Below are 20,759 nucleotides of genomic sequence, written 5' to 3'. Positions count from 1 at the left end.
CATGTGCATATTTTAATAACAAACAATTTATTGAAAAATGTAAACAATTTAAAACATTAAAATTTCTCTCTTGGAACATACAAAGTCTCAATAGTAAATTTATTCAGCTTAAAGAATATATAGATTATTTAAAAGAAAATAAAGTCATAATAGATGTAATATCATTGCAAGAAGTCTGGACTATCTATGACCAAGATATTTTTAAAATAGATGATTATATCTTTATCTATAAGTGTAGAAAGAATAAAGGGGGCGGCGGGATAGCCTATTATATTCATAAAAATCTAAAATTCAAAATATTGAATGAATTGTCAACATTTGAAGAAGGTTTATTTGAGTCACTCACAATTCAACTTGAATATAACAGAGAGAAATTTGTTTTAAGTAATGTCTACCGGCCTAATACTACTAAAATTGGATTTACAGAATCTCAACAAATGGATTTTTTTATTGATAATTTTTCTAACCTACAAAGTAAATTAATGTCTTTTAAATGTGCCTCTTACATTTTCACAGATTCTAATTTTGATATTCTAAAATACTATTGTCATGAAAAAACAAATGATTTTCTTGAAAATTGCATTGCAAATGGTTTTTTATCTTTGATAACAAGACCAACAAGAATTTCTAGAACAACAGCAACATGTATTGACCAAATTTTTACTAACGCAAAAGATAATAGTTTTCATTCAGGAATTTTATTAAATGATATATCTGATCATTTTCCAATTTTCACAATAACACCTTATTCATATAAAGCAAGTAAAGAATCGTTTATTTTTACAAGAAATATTAATGAAGAAAAAATTACTGAGTTTATCAATCTATTAAGAAATGTTAATTGGGAAAATGTAACTAACAGTATGGAACCCCAACATTGCTTTAATAAATTTTATGAGCTTTTTAATGAATTTTATGAACTTTCTTTTCCTTTACAAAAGATAAGAATTAATAAGAACATACATAAAATTGAAAAATTTATGACTGATGGTTTAATGAGATGTAGAGATAAAAAATTTGAATTGTCAACGTTAAGTATTAATGAACCAACTGCTGAAAATATTAGGTTATATAATAGATATAGAAATGTCTATAATCGTGCAATAAAAACAGCTAAAAAATTGTATTATTGTAATGAGCTAAAAAAATGTAAATCTGACTTGAGGAAAACTTGGGATATTATTAGAGATGCAATCCGAAAAACAAAAGATAAAGCAACATGTATCAATGAATTGAAGTTTAATGATTCTATATATTTGGATAATGCAGAAATTTCTGAGAAATTGAATGAACACTTCACTTCTGTAGCAAGCAAGATATCATCTAAAATAAATCCTTCTAACATTGATCCGTGTAGCTATATACCTAATTATAATTCCAGTTTTAAAATGCATACAATAAACCCAAATATAGTTATAGATATTGTTAAAAAAATGGGAAATAAACAAAGTATGGACATTTTTGGCCTGTCAAATTCTTTTTTAAAGAAAATTATTTCTGTTATTGCTCTTCCTCTCTCTCATGTCATTAACCAAACTATTTTAACTGGAAAAATACCTTCTGAATTAAAAATCGCAAAAGTTATACCTATTTTTAAGTTAAAAGGGAATAATTCTAATGAAAAAGCTGATCCATCAAACTATAGGCCAATAAGTTTATTAGCTATTTTCTCAAAAGTTTTAGAAAAAGTCATTTATCAACAACTTTCTTGTTATTTGATTAGTAATAATATCATTTTTGAACATCAGTATGGATTTCAATCAAAAAAGTCTACAATACACCCTGTGGTACACCTCTTAAATTACATAGCCGAAGCAAAAAACGATAATAAAACTGTAATTGGAGTCTTCTGTGATCTTGCAAAATGTTTTGATACAATTCCACACCATATTTTAATTAAAAAGTTGTCAAAAATTGGCATTAATGGCATTGAACTTGAATGGTTTAAAAATTATTTAAGTAATAGACAGCAATTTGTACATGTAAACAACACTGACTCAACAAAGCTGAAAATAGATAGAGGCGTCCCACAGGGCTCTATTTTAGGACCAATTCTATTTTTAATCTACATAAATGATCTTAAAAACTGTACTGATTTATTTACCCTATTATTTGCTGATGACAGTAATTTTTTAATTTCTGGTAAAAACTTTACAGAGATAAAACTGAAATTAAACAATGAACTTAAAAAGATATCTGATTGGTTTAGGAGTAATCAAATGAGCTTAAATCCTGATAAAACTAAAATTATGATATTTAATAAAAACGAAAATACTATTGATTGGAATGCTCTTAATATTAAGCTAAACTTTAACAATGAAAATGAGTTTGATCCTGAGAAAATAAAAATCTTAAATTATGTCAATTCAAGTAGCAATATTCCTGCAATTAAATTCCTAGGTGTATTTATAGATCCTTCTTTAAATTTTAAATATCATGTAGAACATTTACGTAAAAAAATTTCTAGTTCCTTATTTCTTATAAATAGAGCTAAACATATACTGAATTTAGATAGCAAAAAAATGCTTTTTCATTCCCTTATAAATAGTCATTTACTTTACTGTTTACCTGCCTGGAGTTGTGGTCTTAAATCTACTATGGAACCATTAATTAAATTGCAAAAAAAGGCAATAAGAATTGTTTTTAGTAAGAAACACATCTCACACACAATGCCTTTATTTAAAAAAATGAATGTCCTTCCTTTACATGAATCAGCTAATTATTTGAAATTATTATTTATGTATGATTTTATAAACAGTAAGCTACCAAGTTCCTTTCAAGGTACATGGCTTCGCCGTAACCAATTACATACCAGAAATCTTAGAAACTCAAATATGTTTGATGTTAAAAAGCCGAAGTTTAAATCTATTGAAAGATTTCCTAAGTATCATTTTCAAGAATTATGGAATAACCATTGTAATAATGATTTATTAACCCACAATCAACCAAGAAAAAAATTTATTAAAAATCTAAAAGAATCTTTGTTATCAAGCTTAATTCTAGTGTGTAACAACCCATTATGTCAAGAATGTAGATAAATTTATATTTCTTTTCAATATTGTTTGAAATCTGATAAATTAATCAAAATTTATTTGTTTAAATTTTTTCTTAAATTTCTATTATTGCAATAATGGTGTGAGACTTGTATGCCCTAATCAATCCTTCCTATTATCATTCTTTCCTCTCCAATATGATTTCATTTATTGCTTATTATCTTTTTTTTTTGTCTTATTTATATGGCCTGTATGAAAACAATGTGTGAATACACATTACTGCATACTCCTATTTTTTAGGAAACTGCCATTTGGGAAGAAAATATTTTTATAAATTAACCATATCAATAAAATTTTTCTGTATATATAAATGTATATAATATTCATTTAATTCATTTATTATTGTAGTTTTTTTTTCTATGTATGTACACCCAAGAATAATAAATCTAATCTAATCTAATCAGACAGCATCCCGTTACTTTTACTCTATAATCAAATTTTATTAATTAAAAAAATCTATTTTGATTAGAAATACATTACAATTTATTATAGCAATAATTATCATTTATAAATTGTAAAGAAATATATAAACAAAATATTTTAGTTTTAAAAATCTATAATATTTTCTGATTTGTAAAAACCTAAATCATTTTAAAATCTAAGTCCATATATCAATGTACATAAGTTCTAGGATTACATACATATTGGTTTAAAACTAGAGTTGCTACGCTTAAAAATGAGTGTTTTTTCCTTCTTAAACTATAGCACAAAACCAGACCATGTTCTATACAAGGCAATATAAAGTAGTATTTGAATTTTATCTTCAAGCATACCGTATTTATAAGATGAATTGTACCAAATCAGCCCATGAATCACTAGGCAAAGTTACATTAGATTTATTAAAACAAAGACAAAAATGTTTAATTTTGTCTTTTATGTAAAAATCCTAAAAAATTAGAGAAATGCAAAAAACGCTCACTTTCAAAATCAATCTGTTTTGTTTTTTATTTCATGTTTTTTTAAATATTTTCATATGTGGACATTTATACAGAAAAACAAATCATATTAAACATTGGGTTTACCCTGCTCAAATCAAATAAATAGCTTAGGTTAAATTAGTTCGGTTAAGGTTAATTTTAAAAAGATTAAAAGATGTAGATAGCTGAATATAATAAATCACTATATATTGATGTTTTGTTTTCATTATAAAATAGATATAATTCAAGAAAGTCAAAATCCTTCCTTGTATGGTAAAATGTACTAAACGATAGAGGGACGTTCGAACTTAACATTATGGATGGAGTAGCTGCGCTACTAAAAACAGTCAAAAACCTGTCTCTGTCCCTGATTTTATTAGAACTTGACCTCCTATGTACACAAATGAGATGTGCCATAATATTTGACTTTTTTACAGGGTGTTGCAAAAAAACCTTGTAGCCTTAAAGTGTAGATTTTGGTTTCTAATATTAAAGTTTGTTGGAGTATTTAAAATAACATGTCGATAATTTGTCAGCTATGATAACTTTTTAAATATTATTAAATTTTAGTGATCTTTAGGGATTAGACAAAGAAAGACGAAAAAGTACATCCCCAATGATGATAAACATATCTGACCCTTCTGTAGATTAATATCATACTTTGAAAAGTTTAGACACTACTAATTTGAATCCAAACAATCAAAGTACCAAAAGTTTTTAAGCCTACGAATAAGATAAAGTTGTTAAAAACTTTTGATACCAGTGTAATAAAGTGGGGAAAAAGATATGCCTATTTTCCTCGCCGATTTTTCTAAAATGGTTTGGACAGACGGCAGATGTACAATTTTCTACTGTAATTTTTTCGACAAATAACGGTTTTCGGCGGCAGCTTCAGTCACTCTGCCGTTCTATTTAGTTCCACATTATACTATATTTAGTCAGAATTAGTCATTTTAGGAGTAAGTTTCATAAAGTGGGTCATGGTTCAAATCATTTTTTGTGCGTCACCCCCCTGTATATTTTTGCAAGGATGTGTTTTTGATTGTGTGCAAGTGTAGTGTGCATATGTGTATGTGTGTATGTGTGTGTGTGTGTGTGTGTGTGTGTGTTATTGCATGAAATGTATGAAATCCAATCAAGGTTATTCAGTATTATGGATGAATGAATTATAACTAATCTATTTGACTATCTATCTATTTTTTTGACCTAGTTATCTGAAGATGATTAAAGTCCCTCCACAGATTATGACGTCATACGATAGAATAGCCAATGAGAGGCCAGTATACACTGTAATTGACCAATGCATGGTAAAATTAATGCTGGCCTCTCATTGGTTATTCTAGTATGACGTCATAATCTGTGAAGGGACTTTTTCTTTCTATCTCAAGTATATATTTTTCCAAGTTATGATTTTACAAATATTTATCTAATTAACAATTAGTCTTTTTTTGTATGTCTATTTGTCTTTACGTCTATTATCATTATTTCATGTCTATCTATCTATTTATATGTTTATCTATCTTTCTATCTATATGTATATCTATCTATCTATCTATTAATCCACCTTTCCACCTATTTATCTTTCTGTATCTATCTGTATATATATATATATCTGTCTATAAATCTGTCTATCTATCTGTCTATCTATCTGTTTATCTATCTGTCTATCTATCTGTCTATCTATCTGTCTATCTATCTGTCTATCTATCTACACATCTACAAGTCTTTCTATCTATCTATCAATATATCCATCTATCTATCCATCTGTCATATATTTACAAGTTTATGATTTGTTTATACACTGAAAGAGCAGCTTTCCTCTTGAAGACAAAACCTTTATTTGTAAAAAAGACACAAAGACACATATTTTCCAGTATTTAAAGATTTCACAGTTCAATATTTTTATAAACAAAATTATTATGTGCTGAAATTTGTAATAACGCATGTAAAAAAGGGATGACTATGTTCCCAGATTAAATCTTCCCTCCTTTGTACCATAAGATCTCAATAACCGCAGGACAGATTTGGTTCTTTTTAACATTAAAGATTCTTATAGTTCCAAAGAAAGTTCTCCAATATTGCTTTAAGTCTTGATATTTAAGAAATACATCATATAATCTCATAAACTGCTGAAGGGGGTGTAGAGGGGTGTAAACACCCCCAAAATTTGTAAATTTGGAAGGCCTACATAACCCCTGAAAAATTGCTGTGCACGCCACTGAATACATTATAAAATTAAACTTTGCATTCATATGATCTATTGTCATCTTGACTTATCTCTGAATCATCATCAAAAATACAGACAGACAAAGGACTTTCATAGAAGCTTTGCTTATAAAAGTCAATTGGGGTATGTATCCTTTAAAATCATACTATTGTTGGTGTCAAACGGACAATGTCATTTTGAAGGATTTAAAGATTTTAGAGAACTCTAAAATTCATACAGTTTGTTATCAAAACTAATTATATTGAGTCTCTTAAAATAATATATTTTAAATCTCTTGGATCTAATGTTTAAATAAGCTTTATACATTATGAAAAAGAGACAAAATAAGATTAAAGAAATAAATTCTTAACCACTGAACCATTTCGGGCCTTTCTAACGTATAAAATGCATAAAAATTAAAATTCATCCTAGACAAACGTTTAAAGATTCCATTGATAATTTAATAAAAACATGCTGTTTTTAATTTTTATGGTTTACTGTTTTTTCATAAAACTTATAACAGCTGTTTTTTTCTGTTATATATCTATAGTTGTATTATCTATCTATCTATCAATTCACATAACTACTATATAATAATTTACTAGCGGATTCGCCCCTAGCCTCTAGGGGCTTTGCCCCAAGAGATGATAAAAAAGTTAAGGTAAAATTCGTAAAAAAAAAATAAGAAGGACCAAGGAAATCATCTACAAAAAAAAGGACCAAGGATATCTCTTACAAAAAAAAGAACCAAGGATATCTCCTACAAAAAAAATAAAAAAATGGTGGAGTGATTTTTTTGTTTTGGGGGGGTTGGGGGTGTCCCACCCCCCAAGAAAATAGCCCAAAACCACCACAGGACCAGTAGGTATATTCCCTGAAGAGTAGAATCCGATCGGTTCAGTGGTTACCGAGATCTTAAGCTTCAGACGGACGGACAGACAGACGGACAGACATCAAGCTACTTTGTATTATAGATATATCTTACTATTCATTGATCTGGTATCTCTGTCTATTTCTTATATCTTTATCTTTAGCCATCTAGCTAAATGTCTCGTATTCAAATGGATGATAAAACAGGAGATGTATGGTCTTCCATTTAGGTTGCAATTTCTCCCCGCATTTATTGGTCGGGCCGTTTATCCACTGCACTGGGAGGAAAGAGGATGGGGTTAATTGGGGGGAGGGGGGATGTAGGTATCGCTATTTTAGCCCACTAAAGAGTTCACTTTATTAAAGAACATGAAAAGCTGTTTATTACACTATAGTCTTCAAAGATTTGTAATAACATTTTTCTATTCTTTAGCTTAACAACTATGGGGACTTTTTTGTTTAGTTGGTTGGTTCATTAAGTTGAGTGTCTAAAAGTTTTAACTACAGAAAGGATAAATTTTTGCATTATTATTGGGGTTGTAAATTGTTTTATCGGCCATTGTCTTATCCCTTTAGATCCGTGCTATTTATTATATCTTCATTAATCTATCAATCTATTTGCATGTTTATTAAAAATCTATCTAACTATTTTTCTAATTTCAATTTTAATTATAGGTATGTAAAAAATCATCGTTTAAGTCATCATTTTGTTTGCTAATATTGGTAATTATTGTCCTTGTTAAAAGCGAAGCTTTTCTATAATTAGAGTCGGTCCGTACGTATGTAACGGTTAGCTCTTTTCGTTAATTTAGACATGTTAGAATTGTCTTATCGATTACAATTTCTGCAAGATGATTCCTATTATAATCAAGTCCTAAAATGTAAGTATTACCTAAACAGTATCCTGTATTTAAGCAGTTTTGCAACAAATTTACTTAAAATTTAGTTTAAACATATATATTTATAAACTCTTTATTAAGTTCTGACACTCTACAAGTATTCATGTTCATTTGCCCAACCTGACACTTGGTTTCAATAAACGTGCATGTTGTTGCCGCGCTATTTATAAACATAATTGTACTTGTTAAAATATAATTTAGATTTATTATGACTAACAAAGAACACTATTCATTTCAGGGAAGAAGGGGACATTATGCTGTTTAATATATTCGTCCCCAAAGTTTTATAATATCGTTACCTTAACACCCTTGGGGACTTTTATTTAATTTTGACTGATTTGTTCTTTAAATTACGTGTCCAAACGTTTCAACCACTAGTTGTAATCTACAGAAGGGTAAATTTTGTGTATTGTCATTTTGATTTTCATCAATTTATCAACCATTGTCTTATCCCTGTTTAATTTAGTTAATTATAGCTTATGATAATTACAACATTATTAAATCATTAAAATATTATTTAATATTTGGATCAGTTTTTAGTATTTATTGATTTTTTTATGTCTATATTAATAGTAAAACGCACAAATAGTTCTTATAGGTTTAGGGTAGTTTTTAAATATTTTATATTCTTTTAAAACTAAAATAAAAATTGGCTTTTTAAGAGCGTTACGGCTAGTATTCTATAAACTGATCAATTACAGTTTCAAGATAGATAAATAAAAAGTTAGATAAATAGATAATAAAAATTATTGCAATAATTTATTTGTAATTTGTTAAAAATCCACAAAAAAAGATAAAATTTTTACTCTCATTGCACATTGGGGCAAATCAACCAAAAAGGGGATTTAATTATTTAGTACCCTTAAAATTCATCTCACACAAATTTCATTTTATACTTTTTTGTAGGTAATTTAACAACAAACAAATTTGCTTTTATGTTTTTTTCTGTCATTTGAAAGATAATTTAGAAAATTACCAGATTAACCCCTCCCCCCTTACCCTATCCATCTATCTATCCATCAATATATCCATCTATATATCCATCTATCTATCCATCTATCTATCCATCTATCTATCCATCTATCTATCCATCTATCTATCCATCTATCTATCCATCTATCTATCCATCTACCTATCCATCTATATATCCATCTATCTATCCATCTATCTATCCATCTATCTATCCATCTATCTATCTGTACATCTATCTATCCATCTTCCTATCCATCTATCTATCCATCTACCTATCCATCTATATATCCATCTATCTATCCATCTATCTATCCATCTATCTATCCATCTATCTATCCATCTATCTATCCATCTATCTATCTATACATCTATCTATCCATCTATCTATCCATCTATCTATCCATCTATCTATCCATCTATCTATCCATCTATCTATCCATCCATCTATCTATCCATCTATCTATCCATCTATCTATCCATCTATCTATCCATCTATCTATCCATCTATCTATCCATCCATCTATCTATCCATCTATCTATCCATCTATCTATCCATCTATCTATCCATCTATCTATCCATCTATCTATCCATCTATCTATCCATCTATCTATCCATCTATCTATCCATCTATCTATCCATCTATCTATCCATCTATCTATCCATCTATCTTTCCATCGATCTATCCATCTAACTATCCATCTATCTATCCATCTATCTATCCATCTGTCTATCCATCTATATATCGATCCATCTATCTATCCATCAACTATTCATCTCTTTATCCATCAACTATCAATTTATCCATCCATCAATCTATCCCTCTATCTATCCATCTGTCTATCCATTTACTTATCCATCTATCTATCCATATATCTATTCATCTACCTATCCATCTATCTATCCATCTATCTATCCATCTATCTATCCATCTATCTATCCATCTTTCTATCCATCCATCTATCTATCCATGATCTATCTATCCATCAACTTTCTTGAATTTCGTGTTTAAATCGTCTAAATCCATTATAAATGTGGGCATGATTAACATAAATTTTTATTAACTAATATCTATATTTATAATGATATTATGATTCTTGTTTACTGTTCATATGAATACTAGCGGCTTCGCTCCTAGCCTTTAGGGGATTTGCCCCAAGAGGTAATTAAAGGATGACAACATCCATGAAAGAAGCGAAGCTCTGAAATGGAAGGACAAACAAACATTAACACTTGTGAAGTGTCAGAACTGAATATTAATGCATGTCTATACAAAATTGTAATTAAAACTGATTAAATACATGTTACTGTTTAAGGACATACTGACGTTTTTAGGACTTGATTATAGAGTTGCTTCGCTTATAACATTACACCTTATTGAAATAGGAATCAGAATTCAAAAAATCAGATGAATAGGATATTTGTAACATTCAAAACCATTATTTGTTGTCAAAAAAGTGAAAATCAGTTTGTTATAAATGGATGTACGGATTTTCTGGTAACGATTATAGAGTTGCTGTGCTTTCTAAGTCGTACCTAACTGTTGTAGAAATCAGCATGAAAAGTTTGAGATCGAAAGGACAGTTCTAGCCTGTTTAAGTTAAGTAAAAGAGCTATCTGTACCAGACGTACGGACGGACCGACCCTAATTATAGAAATATGAAAAAATTGAGGAGGATTTTTATTTTTGAATAAGAGCTTTAAACAACCACAGGACCAGTAGATATATTACCTGAAGAGTAGAATTCAATCTGTTTAGTGGTTAGCGAGATCTTAAGAGATGGGCGGACAGACAAACAGACATCAAGATACTTTGTATTATATATTAACACCTAGGGATCTAAGGAACAAAACAATAACCGATTAATATGTACATCCCCACTATTGATACATATTTAATAAATTATATTACAAAATTATTTGTCTGTAGATGACAATTAGTGGTTGAAAAGTTTTGACACTTATCTTAATGAACCAACCAATAAAAAATCATTAAATTTCCTGAAGTTCTTATGCTAACGAATATAAAAACGTTATTATAAAACTTTGAAGGTTGGGGACTAGTGTAATTAACAGTCCCCTCCCTTTCTAAATAAAACTGCTGACATTAAACATGAATACCATGTAACTACATAATTTAAAAACAAAGCATTACCAATAGACAGACAGATAGACTACTTGCTAATTCCAATTTAGAATGATTATAAGAACCTCACGTTATTTGCATATTTACTTTACCTTTCCGCAGTGAGGTAGGGGACATTGGGCTGTTTATAACACTAGTCCCAAAAGTTTTACAGTTGTGTGTTCAAACGTTTTAACTACTAACTTTAATCTGCATAAGGGGTAATTTTGTGTATTATCATTGGGGATGTACAACAATTTATTGACCTTTGTCTTATCCCTTTAGATCCCTGATATATGTAATAATCTATAGAAACGATTATTTAGTTACATTAAAACATCAAACATAAAGAAGTTTAGATTTAGGTTTAGCCCCCCCCCCCCTCTCCTTCCCATCATTTAGTGGAATAGAACTTGAAAATACTTATTATTAACTTTAATTCTAAGTCAGAATAAATATTTCCCAATATGTCTATGTTTTTGTGTCTTTTATTTATTTGAATTATATCTTAAGTTTTGACTTTAAAAGTGCATTTAAACGCTTTTTCTTACAAACTTTTCGTGCACTTACGTTCAGAAAACGGACTAAAAACCCCTACGGGGGCGCAGGGGGGTAAGTGAAACCAGTACTGGCGATTAAAATATGTCTTTGGGTAATCAAATATCGTTTTTTTAGCCGGCGACACCCGGCGAAAACATGTTTCCTCTTACTGTGATCTTAAAAGTTGATTAAAAAACAAACAAAAAAAAACTAAAATCTTGACTTCAACTAGAATTATTTAGGACTAATTTCTTCAATTTGTGTTTTTTTCTTTTATAGTGTCAAAATATATGTAATGCATGACTCATCAAAAGTTATTTTGTCTAATTACGTTAATTCTAAGAGATTTTATAATACTTTTAAAATTGTTGGTGAAACACAAAAAGTATGCCTTTTTCTGTAAGAAAATTTTTGCATTTCTTGACTTCCATGCATTAGAATGCTTACTTGAAAAGCGTATTTTTACGATTCCTTTGAAATCTGATGTACATTAGGTATGATAATACTCATAGAATGTTTAAAACTTGATTTGGGGGTGGTGAATTGATGCCCCTTCTTGCCCCTATGTGCATTGCAATAAAGTAAAGCAAAGCAATGATCTTTAGATTTTAAGCATAGTTAATTCATAAAAGTTACATCCATAAATGATTCTACATAAAAGGATGCCTTTTTGGCAGACATAGTACCTTGGGCTGTCTAAATTCGAAATTATCCAATATCTCAAAAATGAATATTACATATATGATTATCCTATATGATTTTGTTTATTTATTTTTATTTTCAAAAAAAATAATCAACTATGAATAATAGGAATATGACAAACCTTATTAATTTTTATATTTTCTGTATTTTTAAGAAAAGATAATTAAGTGTGTAATATTGGGTAAGAAAAGATAATTAGTGATGTAATATTCGTCAATATAGCATCCTTAATGATGTTAGGTAAAAGGGGTTTATTTTCTAATTTTTCAAAAAGGGGTACTTGTAAATTTTTTCCGAAAAAAATCACTCAACCTTGCATGACTTTTGAAACTATTAGTACTTGAAGTTTTTAACAAATAATTATATTTGGCTTGTCATTATTGGGTTTATAACAATTTATCTACTTTGGGGCTACTTTGTCCAATCCCTTAACCCTTAACGGTTGGGGGGGGGGGGGGGGCGTTGAACGCCCCCCCTTCCGGTTTTTTCTATCTCATTTTCTGTGTGTGAAAGATAAAGAGCCCAAACTGCTTGACTTTTTAAGTATGGGTATAACACATAACTGAGAGTTGGAATTTTTTGAATATCTCCATCCTGGCGGACACAGGATGCCAGCAAACCTGGCAGGGTGATCCAAATTTTTTTAGCCCTCTAGCTCTAATAGTAACTGAGATAATGAGGGGGGGCGTTCAACGCCCCCCCCCCCCCCCGACCGATTAAGGTGCGGCAAGGGGCCCGACCGTAAAGGGTTAAGATCCCTGTTAATAGTAGACAGTCAACCTGCTAACAAAAGTCGTAAAAAATTCTTTTTAAAAAGTCTTATCCACTAAAATCCATTATTTTCTAGGCCTCAGTTTCGCTTCGCTTCTCTTTTAAAAACACCTCTTTATCCCTAGATAAATAAGTTTGGTCAAATCAAGATTTTTTACAGATTTTTTTCCCCTAAAGAGTAGAATCCAATCAGTTCAGTGGTTACCAAGATCTTAAGGGACAGACAGACGGGTAGACATCAAGCTACTTTGTATTAGAGAATAGAGTTATACACATTTTTAATAGCAAAGCTTTTCTATAATTAGAGTCGGTCCGTCCGTCCGTCCGTCCGAGATAGATAGCTTTTATTCATTAATTTAGGCATGTTAGAATTGTCCTTTTGATTTCAAACTTTTCATGGTGATTCCTGTAGTAGTTAGGTACGATTTAGAAAGCGTATCAAATCTATAATCATTACCAGAATGTCCGTACTTCCAATTGTAAACAAGTTGTTTTTTCTACTTTTTTAACAACACATTTTTAAAAGCGAAGTAGTTAGGTACTATCTGGAAAGCGTAGCAACTCTATAATCATTGTCAGAATGTCCATATGTCCATTTTAAACATGTTAATTTTTCGTCCGAGATAGATAGCTTTTATTTGTTAATTTATGCATGTTAGAATTGTCCTATCGATTTCAAAAATAGCATGATGATTCCTCTAGTAGTTAGGTACGATTTAAAAAGCGAAGCAAATCTATAATCATTACCAGAATGTCCGTACGTCCATTTTAAACATGTTGATTTTTCTACTTTTTTAACAACAAAATTTTATGTGATCTAATTATCCGTTTGATCTGGTTTTTGGTATATTGATTCCTGGGACAACAAAGAACAATATTATTAGCAAAGCAACTCTAAAATCAACTCATAAAATGTAAGTATGTCCAAAAACATTATCCTGTATCAAGCAGTTTTTCAACAAATTTACTTACAATTTTGCTTCGACTCTTATACTTTATATTCTGATTATTCAGTTCAGACACTATACAAGTGTTAATGTCCGTTTGTCATAACGTTTCAGTGCTTCGCTTTTATGGATGTTGTCATCCTTGTTATGTGATCTAATTATCCGTTTGATCTGATTTTTGGTATATTGAATATTAATCAACTCTATAATCAACTTTTAAAAATGTAAGTACATCCATAAACATTATCCTGTATCATGCAGTTTTGCAACAAATTTACTTACAATTTTGCTTTGACTCTTATACTTTTACATTCTGATTATTCAGTTCAGACACTATACAAGTGTTAATGTCCGTTTGTTCTACCATTTTAATGCTTCGCTTTTATGGATGTTGTCATCCTTGTTTTAATTGATTTTTTTGGGGGGTTGGGAATTTTTCTTAATGCAATACCTCTCGGTATAATGATACCCTTGCAGAAATAGTTATAAACTCTCCTATACAAGTGTTAATGTCCTTTTGTTCTACTGTTTTAATTAGTGATGGGAATCCGGATCCGGAATCCCAATCCGGAATCCGGAATCCGCCCAATTTTCGGCCAATTTTGGAATCCGAATCCGGATCCGGAATCCGTTTTTTATAGCGGATTCCGGATTCTAAATTGGTAGGCTAAAATTACCGTCTTTTTTCTTACAACTCCCTCTGTTTGAAGGCAAAGATAAAAAAAAATTTCTACATAACAAATTTTAATAATTACTAATGTGATGTAAATGTTTTAGTTATGCTGGAAGTCAACACTTTAAACAAATCAAGGCTTCAACCAAGTAACATAGTGATGAATTAACGAAAAAAGCTATCCCTCTGACGGACGGCCTTTTAAAATACTGCTAGAATCCGGAATCCGAATCCGGAATCCGCCAAAAATAAGAATCCGGAATCCGCAAGAATCCGTCACTTTTGTTGACGGATTCCTTCAGAATCCGGAATCCGAATCTGGCCCAAAAATTCGACGGATTCCCATCCCTAGTTTTAATGCTTTGCTTTAATGGATGTTGTCATCCTTGTTGTAATTAATTTTTTTTTGGGGGGGGGATTGGAATTTTTCTTGATGCAATCACTCTCGGTATAATGATACCCTTGCAGAAATAGTTATAAACTCTCCTATGAACAGCTACTATTTATACTTTTTAAAAGCAAACCTTTTCCATAATTAGGGTCGGTCAGTCCGCCCGTACGAGATAGTTAGCTTTTATTCGTTAATTTAGGCATGTTAGAATTGTCCTAGCGATTTCAAACTTTGCATGGTGATTCCTGTAGTAGTAAGGTACGATTGAGAAATCGTAGAAACTCTGTAATCGTTACCAGAAGGTCCGTACGTCCATTTTAAACATGTTGGTTTTTTTTACTTTTCTAATAAGAATTATTTATGTGATAAAATCATCCGATTGATCTGATTTCTTATTACTGATTCCTATTACAATAAGGTACAATATTATACAATATTATAATCAAGTATTAAAAATGGCAGTATGTCCTTAAACAGAATTCTGTTTTTAAGAAGTTTTGCAACAAATTTACGTATAATATTGTCAAACCTTATATTTTTATATTTTGTATATTCAGTTCTGACACTCAACAAAAGTTAATGTTCGTCTGTCATATCGTTTCAGAGCTTCGCTTTTATGGATGTTATTATCCTTTTTTGTGTGTAATTTAATAACGAACAACTTTGGTTTAATGATTTTCCTATCAGTCGATTAAAACATGGAGAAAAGTGTCATTTAATGAAAGTGTGTTGAAAATTACCAACTTTGCCTCGCCACTGAGATCGCCTCACTTTAACCTATGATTGAATTTCCTAATAATCAATGACTTATTAGTGAAACAAGAAAAATAATTTCCAAATTTAAATCAGTTTCAGCTCTAAGCATGTCTAAAACTTTTATTGATCTTTAAAAAAATGTTTAATACATTTTTTTAACTTTAGGTTACAATAGATTACATGTTTATTTTGATGGAGATACGTTGTGACGTACAGCCAAACAAATTAGATAGAAGCTGCGCTTCTTAAAAATATATCTGGATGTGTGTGATGGGGGAGGGGGGGGGGGGGTCAAACAAGGTCAAGTTATTTGACCGAAAAGAAATGTTGTTAATTATGTTATATGATACTCAGGGGTTGGGGGAATTATTCATATTTGTTTTTTCTCCTCCCATTCAAACTAAATTGTTCTATCCTTTCTTTGCATCTCAAATAATATTTTATTTGTTATTAAGGTAATAGAGGTGGTTTAATTTTAAGCTGTATTGTTAAGGGGAACCATATTAGTTGAGCGGTTAGCACATATATTGCTTAAGGACAGGTTTTAAGCCATTTTAATAATATTAGTTCAATTTAATAAGGATGACAAACAACATTCACCGTAAATACTAAATACTATAATAAAGAAAAAAACAACATTATGCTATTAAACATTAGCCTTTTGTATTGGAATAAAATTGTGGATAAGCATCAAATTTCGTTTTAATCGGTAGAAAAGTAAGAATACAAGTCCATGTTTAAGGACAAGTCTCCCCCCTCCCCCTTTGCTCAGTATCATACAGAGCAGCAGTGGAATTAACACAATCTTTTGAGCTTAGCTACTTTATGACTCAATATTATTTTCAACAAAACGGTTAAATTGATAGAATTTCAAAATTTATCAGGGATCTAAAGGGACAAGACAATGGACAATAAATTGATGTACATCCCCAATGATGATACACAAAATTAACCCCTTTTTGTAGATTATAATTAGTGGTTGAAACATTTGGACACTCAACTCAATAAACCGATAATTAAAGTCGCAAAGTTGCAACAAATAAGAAAATGTTACTAAATGCTTTTGAGTCTAGTGTAATAAACAGCCCAATGTTCCTCCCTCCCTGAAATTTATCTAAAATCATAATAATGAAGAATGGAGGATAATTTGATATCTCAATCTGATTATAATAAACATTATTAGCACCTATCTTCAGATTAAAATTATTGGTAGTTTGAAGGTTTGGTCAGATGTTGTCATCCTTTTTAATTTTTTAAGAGCTAACCATTTTGTTATTCAAATTTACTTGTTTTAAATTAGTAAATGGGTTAATGTTTGGCTTTATTTCTCAAACCGTTTTATGATGCATTTGTTTGAGCAAACCAGGAGGGAGGTGCCATTGGACCATAAATTACACTTGTACCCAAAGTTTTATAACCAGTTCATACAGGATAATGTTTATGGACATACTTACATTTTTAGGACTTGATTATAGAGTTACTTAGCTTATAATATTGTACTTTGTTGTCCCAGGAATCAATATACAAAAATATACAAAAATCAGATCAATCGGATAATTGATCACATAAAAATTTGTTGTTAAAAAAGTAAAAAATCTACATGTTTAAAATGAACATACCGACATTCTGATAATGATTATAGAATTGCTGCGCTTTCTAAATCGTACCTAACTACTACAGGAATCACAATGCAGAGTTTGAAATCGATAGGACAATTAACATGCATAAATTAACAAAAAAAGCTATCCATTCCGGATGTACAGACGGACGTACATACGAAAGGACGGACCGACCCTAATTATAGAAAGCCTTGCTTTTAGAATATGACAAAACGCCCCTTGCCACTAAAGGGACTATACCCAAATAAAGGAACCTACAGGAATAAGACAATGGCAGATTAATTGATGTACATCCTCAATTATGGTAAACAAAATTACCCCTTCTATACATTACGATTAGGGGTTGGACGTTTGGACACTATAGTTAATAAACTAACCAATCAAAATTCGATAAAAGTCCTCAAAACTTTTTGAACAATGATTTGTTTATTTCTTATCGTAAATGGGAAATTTTCATCAATTTATCGTCCATTGTCTTATTCCTTAAGTCCCCAAAGTTGTTAAGCCAACGAAAAAGAAAACGTTATTATCAAACGTTGGAAACTAGCAGAGAGAGAGGGGGGGACAATGGGCTGTTTATTAAACTAGTCCCCAAAGTTTTACGATAATGTTTTCTTATTCGCTGGCTTAACAACTTTGTGGTCTTTTATTGTATTTTGAATGGTCAGGTTATTAATATAGCAGTGGTTATACCAACAAAATTGAAAATTCAGTAAAGTTCACCAAAGTTGTTAAGCCAACAAATAAGAAAACGTTATTTTAAGACTTTGGGAACTAGCTGAGAGAGAGAGAGAGGGGGGGAGGGGGCATTTTGCTGTTTATTACACTAGTCCCCAAAGATTAAAATGGCGTTGCTACAAAAGACCAACTCTACAAAAGACCAACGCCTACAAAAGACCAACTCTACAAAAGACCAACGCCTACAAAAGACCAACGCCTACAAAAGACCAACACCTACAAAAGACCAACAACTACAAAAGGGTCAATTTTTTAAAAGCAAGGTTGTATTGGGTTCGAAACTATTCCGTTACGTAGCAAACACAGACTTTGGACAAACTGTCGGACGGAATTTTAAAATTCAGCCTGTGGACAAAGTTATTCAAGAAAGAAATTTCGGTTTTGAATTTTGTCCTTGTGTTTTAATCGCCATATTGGATATCATTAAAATTGGAAGATTTTTTCTTTAAAATTTAGAAGATTTTCAAGCCATTATTTGATTACATTGATACAAAAAAATAATTACAATTTTTTTCTTGTAATTGTGTCGCTTAAAATCTATTTAAAGCATACATTATATTCATTATATTTATTAATTTGATAAATACAAATATGATGCTACACCAGTTGCAGCTATAGACCTTCCAGCTCTACGATTTTTTGTAGTCATTGGTCTTTTGTAGGCGTTGGTCTTTTGTAGGGTTGGTCTTTTGTAGGCGTTAGTCTTTTGTAGAACCGACTAGTTGGTCTTTTGTAGGCGTTGGTCTTTTGTAGAGTTGGTCTTTTGTAGCAACGCCATTAAAATAACGTTTTCTTGTGCGATGGCTTAACAACTTGGGGAACTACAGAAGGGGTAATTTTATGTGTCATCATTGGTAATGTACATCAATTTAACAGCCATTGTCTTATCTCTATAGATCCCTATATTTTGATATAATTTCAGTATTTTGATTGGTTCCAAACTAGCAGAATCCTAACTTTTTTTGGCCAATAATTTAATTATTTTTTTTTGTATTGTAATTGGCAATTTTCATAATTTTATACTTCATTTTCTAATTAATTAAGATTCATGGTTAAGATTAAATTTAGTTTGAAGTAAAAACAAGAATCATGTAGAATCCATGTAGTGAAAGCGATTCTAAAACAAGGATGACAACATCCATAAGTATCGAAGCTCAAAATTTATTGATAGGACATCAGGAAAAATAATCTTTTAGGTATGTTAAAAGACATAAATGAAATAAATCCCGAAACCTTTTAAAAATGTATGATATTGTGGTATGCGGCAGCTCTGGACCATGCAGAAACCAAGACATTATAGTGATGCTACGCACCTAGTTGAATCCTGTTATTCTACAACTATGAAGCCACCTGAAAAGATGTCAGATAACGGTACTGATTTTATCTCTCAGTTGTCCTGCAAATGGAGGGAGGGGTGTTACCCCTCCCTCTCCCATCTTAAGCACCGGAACCTTCCCCTTCAACCACCAAGTTATCAGCACCACCTCAACCCTGAGGATAAAGGATCTAAACCTGCCCCCACACAGACTGTTGTTGTCACAAGTAATCATCAAACCTTCCCTCTTTAGTACCCAGACCTACCACTCAACCCCTCTATGCTTATCTACCTATTGTGCTGCTCCATGGGCTATCCTGCCTGCCCCAGACAGGGATAGCCATCTACCTAACCATTGCAATTATCTATGTTTTACTGTATGATTTATCTTTAACCATCTTTATTCCTAATCCATATGTATTTATATTATGGTTAACTGTATTCTTAATCCCCCCCACCCTTTCCAGGGATGGGGAATCATGATTGCCCAAACTGACTATTGTATATGTATTATAATGCTTTTATGTTATGATCATTTATTCCTATCCATGTAGTTATTGTTTGTTGTATATAGCTTTAGTATCCTTTACACCTTCAATAAAGTGACAACTGAAATAGATGTTGATTCTTGTCTAGTGAATGCTAGAGAAGCATAGCTTCTCTATAGTAAGGTGTCCACGTCTGTTCACACTGCCATAGTCTTTATTCGAACTCTGGTGTCTGCCATTTACCCTAGGCGGATACCACAACTTTGGTGACAGCTGTGTGAGATTACGGCGAACCACAAGTGTAGAGCAGACGCGCATCTGAGGCTAAGGTACTCCCAGCAGTGAATCTGGCAAAACTGACGCAAGCAACCTGAATTACCCACCCTGGACAGCAAAGTTTAACTCTGCATCCGGCAGTTGTGGAAGCGAGACAGCGAAATTTGATGAATAACCGCGAGCAGCGCTGATATCTAACGGAGAATTGAGCGCCAAAAGGGCTGAAACAGGCCTGCGGACCGGCTGAAACAAGCCAAATAAGTGTAAACGGCTGAAAATAGGCCAATTTTACTGCAAGAGATAGCAGGATCCGAACCAGTGGCGCTAGCAGGACGGGACATTCCCTGCCGCCATCAGCTGGATTTGGATAAGCGGCGCTAGCAGGACGGGACATTCCCTGCCGCCGATAGGCTGAAACACGCCACATAGCTGCAAGCGGCGCTAGCAGGACGGGACATTCCCTGCCGCCGATAGGCTGAAACATGCCACATAGCTGCAAGCTG

The 20,759-nt window shown here is 31.4% G+C and overlaps 1 protein-coding gene across 1 annotated transcript in view; it reads left to right on the top strand.

Annotated features, from left to right (window-relative positions):
* Nucleotides 1-20,759, top strand: part of LOC145306063 (bicaudal D-related protein homolog) — a 318,688-nt gene that overhangs the window by 11,088 nt on the left and 286,841 nt on the right. The window lies entirely within an intron of this gene.

This window comes from Acartia tonsa, chromosome 14 (assembly GCF_053477335.1).
Source record: "Acartia tonsa isolate MP-2025a chromosome 14, ASM5347733v1, whole genome shotgun sequence".
NCBI classification, from domain to species: domain Eukaryota; kingdom Metazoa; phylum Arthropoda; class Copepoda; order Calanoida; family Acartiidae; genus Acartia; species Acartia tonsa.
Note: the sequence above shows the minus strand (reverse complement) of the source record. Positions and strands in the feature narration are given on the sequence as shown.